The sequence below is a fragment of the Drosophila willistoni genome (assembly GCF_018902025.1).
Source record: "Drosophila willistoni isolate 14030-0811.24 chromosome 2R unlocalized genomic scaffold, UCI_dwil_1.1 Seg200, whole genome shotgun sequence".
NCBI lineage: Eukaryota > Metazoa > Arthropoda > Insecta > Diptera > Drosophilidae > Drosophila > Drosophila willistoni.
Genome location: NW_025814051.1, coordinates 817,616 through 829,621, shown reverse-complemented (window position 1 = coordinate 829,621; position 12,006 = coordinate 817,616).

Below are 12,006 nucleotides of genomic sequence, written 5' to 3'. Positions count from 1 at the left end.
AATATAAAGAAAGTAAAGAAAAAGCTGGTCTTCGAATAATTTTTTATAATTTGTAAACAATATATGAAAAACTTTAAAATACAAAGAAAATTGGTTAAAATAATAAAAAAAAATGTATTAAAAATGTTTTCTCTTGTTTTTTGCTAAATTTTTCAACATTTTGCTTAATTTTTTCCTGTTTTTCTGTTTTTTAAAGAACAGAATATTTTTATTTTTTCTTGGTTTCGAAATTATTAATTATGATGCTTGAAAAACAACAAATTTTCATTACTTTTCATTTTCAAAAGATTTGACAAAAGATTTATGTATTTTGCAAAGATTTTTTTCATTGCCAGTGAAAAAAAATTCTTTAGAATGGCTTTTGTTTTCAATGTTTGTTTGTTTTCAACCCTCAGATAAGCCTTAGAAAGATTCAAATTTCAACATGACATAGCCAGCCGCCAGATAAACAACATTAAGAATGGTGTCAGGTTCGGTACATCGAACGCTTAGTCGCCACATATCCAAATATTTCGGCAATAAACATAAACAAATAATGGTCCCACGCACCCGTTGGACTATTGGACACGATCAAGTACCCAAGCCTTCTTGTGAACATCATCCATCCAACAAATCAGTCTTGATCCTATGTTTGAATCGTCTACATCGCCTTTAGTCAGTTGTCATAACTTCCAGAAGTGTGAACGATCGTTATAAAAGTAAAAGATTATTTAAATAAAAACTATTTTTTCTTCACTAACGGAACACTGACACTGGAAAAAAAAACTTGTCAGTAAAAAGAAGTGTTAGTGACGGAAACTAAAAAAAAGCAGAGCCTTAAGTGTAAAGGACAATTCGCTCTACTGGGGTCAAAAACAAACTTATCGCTGCTATTTTCTCTATAATGCGTTCGTAGATAGGCTAATACCTCAAGTGCTTGACCAGGAGTGTTGGTACCTGTGAAACTGCAAATAGCGAGGACTTCTACAAGCCGTTCATCAGAAAAGCACCGAAATTAAATTAGCATTACTCTAACTTAAGTAAATAATTATTAAACGAACTCCAAATTAAGGAGAAGAAATTGTATAAAACGAATTACAAACCAAACGGACAATTCAATCTGTGAAACGAAACAAATACAATCAAATCTACAACGACGTTGCGATTTTAGTTTTCCTCGAGTAAATTGAAATTAAAATTTTAACAATGAGTAATGAGATCTGCGTTAAGGCAGCAGTTCCTCAGCAAGATAGCAATCAGACAACCTCTGAATCGCAATTGAATCAATCTCAGACAGTACATGCTCCTTTTAGAGACCAGACAGCAGACATTGAGGATAAATGGATTGAGTCATATAGAGTGCCCGATATCATAAAAAATCTTGACGAATTCTCAGGTAATTGCGAAGAATTCAGAACATGGTTCTACTACGCTTCACGTTTGATGAAATTGTATGCTCCTATTCAGGGAACACCCAAATATCTTGCAATTCTTGTGACCATTCGAGAAAAAATTAAAGGCTATGCTAACTTAGTGTTAAAAGTCCATATCACCGCACTAGATTGGGATGCAATTTCACAGTGTCTTTGGACAGAATTTTCGTATTACTTATTTACCGAGACCCAAGAAGGTGCCACCATCCATGATTTCTATTTTGCCGTCCATCAGCAGATGACCCTAATCCTAAACGAGATCAAAACCATCGCCTATAGTTCCGAGTCTATGGAGGCCATGGCAAGGCAGCTAAGGGTCAGTGCTTTAGATAGATTCATTTTGGGTCTAAATGGCGATCTCCCGCTTATATTGACAGCGGCGAAACCCGAAGATATGAGACATGCGTTGCAGCTGTGTGAAAAGCTAGAGAACAAAAAGGCTAGAAATAATATTGGATATCGTAACTTTCGTCCCACTGTAGGACCAAAACCTCCACAGAATGCAAATAAAAATTTGTACCCTCAACGAATGTATTCACCCGGACTTCCATCTAAACAGCATTATAATACCAACTTTTATAGTCCCCGACAAACACAAAATGCTTTCATCCCTCAAAACAAACCTCCTCAGAATAATAACCCCATATTATTTAATACACCTCCAAGAGCATTTGCCCCAAAACCCCAAACATTACCAACACCAATACCAATGGGAGTTGTTGGTTTGATTACAACAAAAAACGCAAATTCCATGAATAGACCAAATAACAATAACTCACAACTATTTGTACTCAAAAGAGTTAATGAGACCACCGCAAATTTTCCCAATTTTTCCAATAATGAAGTGTTTCTTTTGGTGAAATCAATTGGACCTTAGCCAAAACCATAAATTCATTAATTTTATCCTCTACAGAAATTGTCAGTTTAACATTTGTAAACATCAAAGAACTCATAGAGTTTGACAAAATCAGTGTATTGATATATCTTAACATTGCCAGTCTACCTAGAGAATTACTCTACTATATTCTATAATTCATGTCTATTTCTGTAGAGGAGAAAATAAGTGAATTTATACTATACGAAAAGTAAAAAATTATATTTGCTATACCTATTTTGTAATAAAAAAAACTTCGGATTATCTAATAAGAGCAAGTGTAACATCCATAGTAATAAGACATTATGTAAACTGGAAGATTTAGTCGACTTAAAAAATGGTAAAGGGACTTTTTTTATTATTATTAGAAATGCAAGATCACCAAAAACCAACACAATAAATTCCATTCAGAAGTAGCACCAGTCACACTATTAGTTAATCAATTCAAATGAGATGTCAACATGGTGAAAATGTCATGTTGAAAGGATGACTTAGATGACCCCTGGTATGTCATGAAAACCAGACAAGAAGTCGAAGCAATGTAAGGGGAAGACGCTATCTCTGGAAATGATCAAAGAATTAAACTGGAACAACACAGAAAATCTGGAAAGAATTCAGGCTAATAATGAGCTCATGTCATCATCATATAGCCGCAACAATAATCTATTGTACTATCAAAAAAGGATTCAGACACGGGATCACCAATTGTTAATATGTCTTAGCGACAGAGGACGTCCGCATTTCAAGGGGAAGAAGTTAAGACCCACAATGACCCAAAATCCCAACGGCACGCACCCACGATAGCAACATCAAGTACCCAAGCCTTCTTGTAAACATCATGAATTCAGTAAAAATCAGTCTTGATCGTATGTAGGTTTGAATCGCCCATATCTCCTTTATTAAGTTATCATATCTTCCAGTAGTTTTGTACGATTGTTATTAAACTTAAAGATTATTTAAATAAAAACTTTTATTTTTTCTGACTAAAACGAAGGAAGTGTTTAATTTATATGTACATTGCTCATTTTATATCTCATTAAAACATTTAAATATTGCATAATTTTTGGTAAATATTTCTAAATTAACTTGAAAGTATTAGTATCTAGGGACAATGTTAGGGCATATTTATTTTTTATTTGTAAAATTCTGAAATTTTTGTAGGTGACACAGTTCTACAAAGACAAAAATGGAAGAAAACCTTTAGCTTTTAGTTTCGAGTTAAGGTATTTATAAGATTTTCATAATATTAAAAATATAAAAATTTTTTTTTTTATAAAGTTCTCTTTAGAGAGTTCACTATGTGGAGTTGGGAAAAAAGCTTTTTCCAATTGCTCTCTCTCTCTCTCTCTCTCTCTCTTTATTTTCATTTCTCTCTTTGCTTTCCAGTTACCATATGGTTTACCTTATGTTTCGTTTGCCTTTCAACCCTAACCTTGCAGACCTTGCCAATTCGTCGCAGCATAACAATAACGTTTTCTGATTGTTTCAGACTCGTCTCATCTTCAACATAAAAGAAAATCAATAAATGTAAAAAGCTTTTTACCTTTCTAAATTTATTAAAGGCTTTAATAATTCAGCAATGGGTTGGGGTACACGATTTGGATTTGGGGTTGGTGCCAAACGATAAAGGATATTGAGGGGCATAGATATGGGCAAAGATAAATTTAAAAAGATAAAAAATGTATCTATTTTTCCTTTTTTTTTTAAATATTTTTAATCTTTTCAAAGTATTTTGATGGCTTTTTCTAAATAGGTCTTAATAGTCTTCATGTTGAATCTTTCTATAAATAGATTTTTAGATTTCTAATGTTAATTAACAGAGTGTTAAAACCGCTTGGAACGCATGCGCAATTTTTTTGTTTTGAGTTTTGTTGGTGTTGCGTTTGCCACTTTAAAAATTGTACAACTTGAAAATGTTAATGAAAATCTACTGAGGCAGCCCCCCAGTTGCCTATTAAAACGCCCGCGTTGCACAAAGGCAAGCGGCGAACAAGAATCCACCCCATTTTGGTGGCACATGCAGTGCCTGAACCATGGCAAAGACACAAAGCGAAAGAAATAACAAAAAAAAAAAAGAAAGGAAGCATTTTGTTGGAGTCGTAAAGTGGGCAAAATGCTAGGCGAGTTCTGGGTTGAAGCATAAACATAAAAAAAACACACCATTGCATACTTCAGGGGGTCACCCATGCCAACAAAATGGGCAGCAGTTTTTGTTGGTATTGGTGTATGGTATAGAGACATACATATACATATATGAACACAATCACACATACATATGCATATAGATGTTTATGTGCAAATGCAATCGCAATGCCAACAACAAGTCTGTCGAAATCGAATGTCTAAATGAGTATACGACAGTTGAATACCCAGTAATGGTTATATTTTTAAGGTTTTGGAAATAATGTTACCATTTTTTTTCATGTTATGTAACACCTAGAAATCCTTTACATCATTACAGATTAAAGTTATTCGAAAAGAATCAGTTTAAAAGAATACTTCAACACTTTACATTTGAATTTAATAACTTTACAAACACTACATAAAAGAGTAGCCACAAAGTAAAATGCGATTGAGATGGCAACACTATTGACAGCTCATTTCTGTCAAACTTCATTGCGTAGAGTTCGTGTCTAAATGTCATAAAAATAAAACTAAATAATTGCCAAATTTTCTCTCTTACATCTATTTTCAAGCTACTTAAAGTGGAACCGTAAAGGTAAGGTAGTTGAAAAAAAAAAATACTGCAAAGGTAGGTAATTAGGGGAATTGTTTCTCTTTTCGAGTTCAAGCTCTTGATGTAACATGTTTTGTAGGGTATTTCCCAACATTACCGCTTAAATTGCATGTTCAGTTTTTACGCTCCTGGCAATGTTAATGCTTTTAATGAAGGACATTGCAGGGGCGAGTGCAGAGGTGCTGGTTTCTGGGAGCGGTTTTTCCGACTTGATGATTATGCCCAACTAAAATGCATTTGGCATTTACTTTTACTAGATGTATGCTGGCAGGGCAGGGCACCAAGCTCTAATTGCAATTCTCACAGCTGCCGATGTTTTTTCGCAATTGCTATTGCATTCATTTAGGCGAATTTAAAGCTATTATTGATTTTCATAGAATTTGCTGAGAAAGTTGACTCTGATTGCACTCTCGTGTCTGATGGCGCTGGAAAAAAAGTGAAATATTTCTTATTTCTAACATAAGCAAGTATAGTTGATGACTTTTGCATGATTTGTGGGAGTTTCATTTTTTTTTTCTTTTTTTTCAGTCAGTTGTTTTAAATTGAGGTTATTGACATAAATGAACAATCCTAGACTACACCCGACATTGTCGGCGCCGCCAACAAAGTTCAATAACATTTTCTGTAGACCAACAACTAAAATTTTGTTTTCTCGCCAAGACTCGTAAAGCATTTTGGGGCCAGAAAGGACATGTGCACGTGCGGGGCCAAAAGCAAGGCAGGCGAAAAGCTCGTAAATTCTTTACAGTTAACGAAATGGAAATTTTGCATGGTGTGGGCACAAAGAATGGGGCTCTAGTGAATGGCAAGGGACGGGGGTAGTTACTAGAGGGTGAAGACACACACACACACTTACACGGGGGAATGACTGACAGAAGACGATGAGTCTGGTAATTCGGTTGCCAGGTGGATGTTGTTGCTCGGATCAGACTCTCATCTTGTGTGGTTTTTGTGGCCTTGTCTCCGCCAATATGTCTGTCTGTCTTTCTCCCCTTTATCTCTTCTTTTTCTTTTGGTTGGCCAAAACGTGTTTCTGAAAATGCTCGTATTGCTTTTGTTTGTACCGAACTTAATTCATCTAAGCCGCCAGAAAAAAAAAAAACAAACAAACAACATAGTCTCATTTATAAAAACCTTATCTAAATATGTTATCAATCTGTTGAAATATTGTATACTCTTTTAATCAAAGCAAAGCCTTGAATTTTGGCAAAAATGTTTGCTTTTTGAAAAACACAAACGTTAAAAAACAGTTTATAAAAATAAAATATTAATACTAAGGGAATTTAGTTCTTCAGATATAAACTATAGGCGGAGTCGGGGATGACTTCCCGGAGTCGTTATGCTGGATAAGTAAGTATTAATTATCTTCAACAATTTTAAACGTTTTCTTATGCCTCATAACTTATAAAGTCTTTATAAGATATGTTTGCTTCGAAGATTAATTTTTATACACTTTTTTTCAAATGTTGTATAAATCGAATTCTTGGTCTTTCTATTGCATACTTTAGGGAGCACATTTTCTTTATTTCACAGCCCTTGATCTGTCACTGTATGGATATGTAATATCTTAAATGACGGCTAACTTTTTAAGAATTTAGAAACGTTTTAAATATAAGAATATTTAATTTCTCCAATGTTATTATAAAATTGACCTGCTTTTAGAATTTCCTATGGTTTCTATGGTTAACAAGTATTTAGAAAAGTTTTCAGTTCACTAACATAAAAATTTTAAATTTTAAAAACAGGATAATTGAAAATATACTTATTGAAACTCAAAGATATTAAAATTCAATTTTTTTTTTTTATTTTTTTATCATTTTCAATAAACTAGTACTACTTTAATTACAAATTCTTAGTTAGAGTAAAATCAAATATATAAAACTTTGAATGAATGTTGTAGTTTGTCTAAAGTAAAGCAGACAAACTCAAATTGTTGACCAGGTTGAGGTTGAAGACATAGTTCTCCCTAAAGAGGCGAAACTTAGAATGGACATGTTGAAATTGTATATTTAAATTGAGTTGAATAAACCCGCCCTCAAATCTCTACTGTTACTTAAAAAATAAAAATATAAAAAAACTCGAAAAACCCTCGATTTAAGTTTAATTAAAACAGCAATAGATAATTTTATTAAGCCTGCGGGTGACAATAAACGAAGAGAAAATACACATAAGTTGTGTAAAAAGGGGGGAAAAATTAAAAAAAAAAAAAGTCTTTTGACTTAATTTGCATAAGAAAAAGTCTTGAAAAGACCTTGGGATCCGTGTGATGAGATAAAAATGATATGAGAATGAGAATAACCATTGAAGTAACAGCAATAGGTGTGCGTAGAGCGGGAAAAGAAAGAATAATAGTAGAAAACAAGAAACAGAGAACTGAGAACTGGCAACAATGAAATCATCTTAAGACATGAGTAGAATTTAGCTTGAAAAATCTTAACTCTAATGGGCCAGAAGTCAAGTTTATGGGTTCGAAATTAGAATACCCTTTCCAGTGAGTACTTCATTCAAAAGTTTATAGACTATGTCAAAAAACATATATTTTTATATTGATTCAAACCTATCTATATATTTATATATTCATTCAAATCTAGATATCTATCATTCAATTACAAGTACAAATTTCTTAACTGATAATTTCTATAAATGTCGACTTTATAAAATTATTGTCTAAAATGTGAAAAAGTTAATTTTTTAGGTAGATGATAGTACCAAAAAATGAGTCTCCCTAGGCCTCAGAGGGAGCAAGTACCGAATAAAGTCAAAGAAGTGGCCAAAATGAAATCATTTATTAATAAAAATCTATTTTGGCCACACTTCTCTCACTCGGTTCTGCCTTTGAGCAATGAACTTGTCAAATAAAAAAATAATGAACCACAAATAATGATGCGTAAAACCTAACAAAACACGCCTCAAAAAAGCCAAGAATGAGAAGAATGATGGACTGATGAACTGACCAACTTGGTTCATTAATTATATGCAACAACTCAGACAGCGTCGCGGCATCTGTTAGATACTTTTTTTTTTTGGGCTTTTGCTTTTCATAAAGAATTCGTTTTATCATGACCATCTAACAAGGCGTCAAGGAACCTTCAAGTGTCAAAGTGGGCGGGGTTGATTTTGGCAATTCGACTGGCTTAACCGCACAATAAAAGCGCAACAAGAAGACCCATAAACACGGGCCAAAAGAAGAAGAATAATCGTCGAGAGACGGAGAGAGAGAGAGAGACACAAGAGAAAGAGCAAGCAGCATCTGGCCTCAAGAGATGAACTCTTGAACTTGGGCAAAACGACTTAAAGTTCAATGATTCTCAAACAAACAAACAAACAAAAAAGGAGCCACACAAAGCTTGACACTCGAATTAGCCTTAGACAAATGTTAGCCAACTAAAGGGTCAAAGATTGAAGTTTGAACATGAATTTTTCCTAGACACTTTACTTTTTCTCAATATTCATTTAAATTTTCCACCAGTTTTGCTTAATTTAAATGAAAATTATTCTCTTACACATTTTATGAAAGAAAGAAAAGTGAAAAATTACATAAAATGTATCTTTTCTTTTGTGAATAATTCAAAAGGTTGGGAGTAGGAAAAAGCCTCACTATAAATATTTTATTAGACTGATGATGGGGGAAACAAACAAAAAAAAAAAACAAAAACAGCAAAAACATTAAGCCAAGACAATGCTTAAGGCTTAATGAGCTGCACCAGAGCAAAGAGAAAGAGAGAAAGAGGGAGGGGCAGAGAAAGAAAAGTCAGTCATAGAGGGAAATGGAGAGAGACACGCAGACAACAAGAGTCATGTATGTAAGCCTGGCTTATTAAAAACTGAAAGACTTCGTCCGTTTTGTTATGCCCTGTCAAATTCTTATTGATTTTTTTTTTTTTTTTAAATGCTACTTCTAGTCGTTGACAACTTTTTCTTTTTTGACATCTGTCTAACATTGAATTAAGACACAGTAAACTTTCTTGCTAATGAATCATTTAAGAGATTGTCTAAACAATTTTTCCTAAACACAAAATTAGATAAAACTTGGAAAAATTATCAACAAATTATGGATAACATGTTTTCTTTTTTCTTTCCCAATGAGAACTCATTTGGGATAATTTAAAAATAGTCAACGCAGTTATTCATTAGTTAGTAATCTGAAAATTAAAAAAAAAAACAAAATTGAAGAATTTCGGTTTAGGAATAAAAAACAAACATTTTATGAATAAATTTCTAAAAAGTTTCGTTTTCAAAAATTTTCAAAAATAATGAAATAGATACATAAATTAGAAATTAGAAAAAAATTAATTTGATAACAATTTTAATTAAATTATTAATGCTTTTTTCCACTTTGTTTATTTATTTTATGATTTTTCTAGTATTATAATAATAAAAACAAAGTAATACATTTCCTTTATACATAGATATATCGTTATTTTGATTTTATGTTCAATTGTTTTTCCTCTTTTATTTTAACTTAATTTTTCCTTTATTTACTTTTGTAAAGTATATATATAATAATAACAATATTATACATTTCTGTTCTATTTTAATATTTTATATTCACATAAAATGTTTTTATATTGTGATCTAAGGCGTGGAAGCTTAGAAGTTTATAGTAAATGATATCTCTAACTGTACTTTGTTGTCAGTCACGAGATGTTTTAAATAGTATTGTTAATTAAAATTTTATTTAGCCATGACAAAAAAAAAACTTCACGAGTTCTATATATAGAAATTCGCTGTATGATAATCAAAATAGGTAACTATAACAATAACAAAACAGAAAACATAAACCTATGGCTGGCTCATTTAATCGCAGCTTCAGTCTATGCCCCCCCAAAGAGCCTCATCATCCCCAGCCGATTCAGCCAAGCTCAACATTTATTCATCATTAATCGCAGCTTCGCCGCGGACTCGCCACACACATCAACAGTCAATCAACGCGCACAGCCCCTCCACGGAATTGAAAAGCTAACACACTCTCACATAACATTGTAAGCCCCCGCCATGTGTACAGGGACGGATCTCTAATTTTAGCAGTAGTTGTATGTAAGCTTTAAGCCAACTCTTGGTGTGGGAATTTACTATTTATTTAGTTCATCGAATTAACGGAAATAACTTGTGTGTATCTAATTCACAACAAGAAATTTTCAAAACTTCAGTTTCGAAATAAAGTAGTCAAAATAACTGACCAAAAAATGCCATTATCCATTAAGCCACATTTGTTTTCAGAAAGATGAAAATAAATTAAAAATTTGTACATTTTGTTTAAATTTAATAAAATATGATTATGCAGACATTTCAAAGTATTTCTCCAAGGAAAATTATATAATATTACTAGAAACCCTGCCAACTTCGCTGTGTCCGCTTTTGAAAAATTAAAATTGCGACTATATTTTGAGATTTAAACTATCCTATCTCTCAAGTTAGATCGAACTGCACTTGGTGTGCGCATTTTATTATACAAACATTGTGACACGAGATTTATATATACTAAGATTTACTACGGTTTTTTTTAACTATGTAAAAGTATTTGATTGAGTACTTAGATTGAGCAAGAAATGTAATGAATATAACGGTATGATTACAATGGCGTCTCCTAAGAAGGACTTAAAAGATTATGTTTTTAGTTTTTGGTCTAAAAATTTATATTTATTTTGCCTACAAAAAAAACTAAAACTAAACAACGATGAAAAGCTCATGTTCGTATGTTGTCTAGAATATTTTAATGTAGATTACGAATTATCGAATTCAAAAACCTGCTTTTCAGAAGAAACATGCCTAACAGTATCCAGTAACGAAATACCCTAAGGACGTTTGTCTATGGGAGGGATTCTTGATAGAAGGTTATATTTTTGGAAAAATGTTTGCTTATTGGTGGCATTTGCAAGGAAAGGCTTTACGCTTATTTGCTTTTTCAGGTGTATATATCGTCTTAACAGTTTCATATTTTTGGCAATTATAGTTTTCAAGTTATTTAGTATAATTATCATTTTTGAAAAATGTTTACACGGAATTACAAATATTAAAAAATTTTTAAAGAATCAAGCTCTAGTAACCAATGACTTAAAATTTATTTTCTTTATGTAGATATATAGTTATATTTATTGCTTAGTGGTATGATTTAAAACACTTTTATTAATAAAAATATTTTAAAATTTTGATATTCTTACCCCTGTTTTTTTAGTATTTAACATATGTACATCTAATTGAATGAAATCTGTATATTACCCATTAAACTTAAACATTTTTATTACATTAAAATCATTTTAGTGTAACAACACTTAGTCAATAAAATATGCTAGTTTTAATATTTAAAAAATCTTTATAAGTTCTATAAATTATTTTATTCCGTCTCTGGGTTAAATGTTAGTTAACATTACATAGTCTCTCTTTCTCTCTCTCTCGTGTACTGTTAGCAAATGGTGCAGTTGCCGGTGGGCGACTTAACATTTTTTGTGTATCTTCAGCTTCAGTCTTTCGATGGTGCTCACCGGCTGCGCGTGCTAAACCAGATACAAGATACACGATATATAGTAAAATTTCCTTTCGATTCTGGAGCCAAACTCCCCGTAAAGCTTCAGTCGGGCTAACATTTGCCTTCTAATAAACAAACAGTTAAACAAACACACATTTTTGTCGTCTTTGGCGTCTCGTCCATCGTTGTTCGAGTGTGTGACTGCTGGCTCCCATTTCTCCGGTGTGTGCCAGTCTTGGTGTGTGTGTGTTTGAGTGTGAGTTTGTGTGTTCAGTGTGTGTGCCAGTGAGTGTTGTTCGCCCTCATTGTGCTCTCGTGCAAATGAAAATTTCATTGAGCAGAAAGTCGCAGCTATAGAAAAGTGGAAAAATCCTAAAGTAGCAGCGGGCAAAAAAGAAAATAATTAAACAACACTTTAAGTGAAATTTCAATTTAAGAAAAATTCATCTAAATAAAGATCACAATCAGCGTTGGAAAATTGCCAAAAAAACAAACACTGAAAAACTGAAAAACTCAA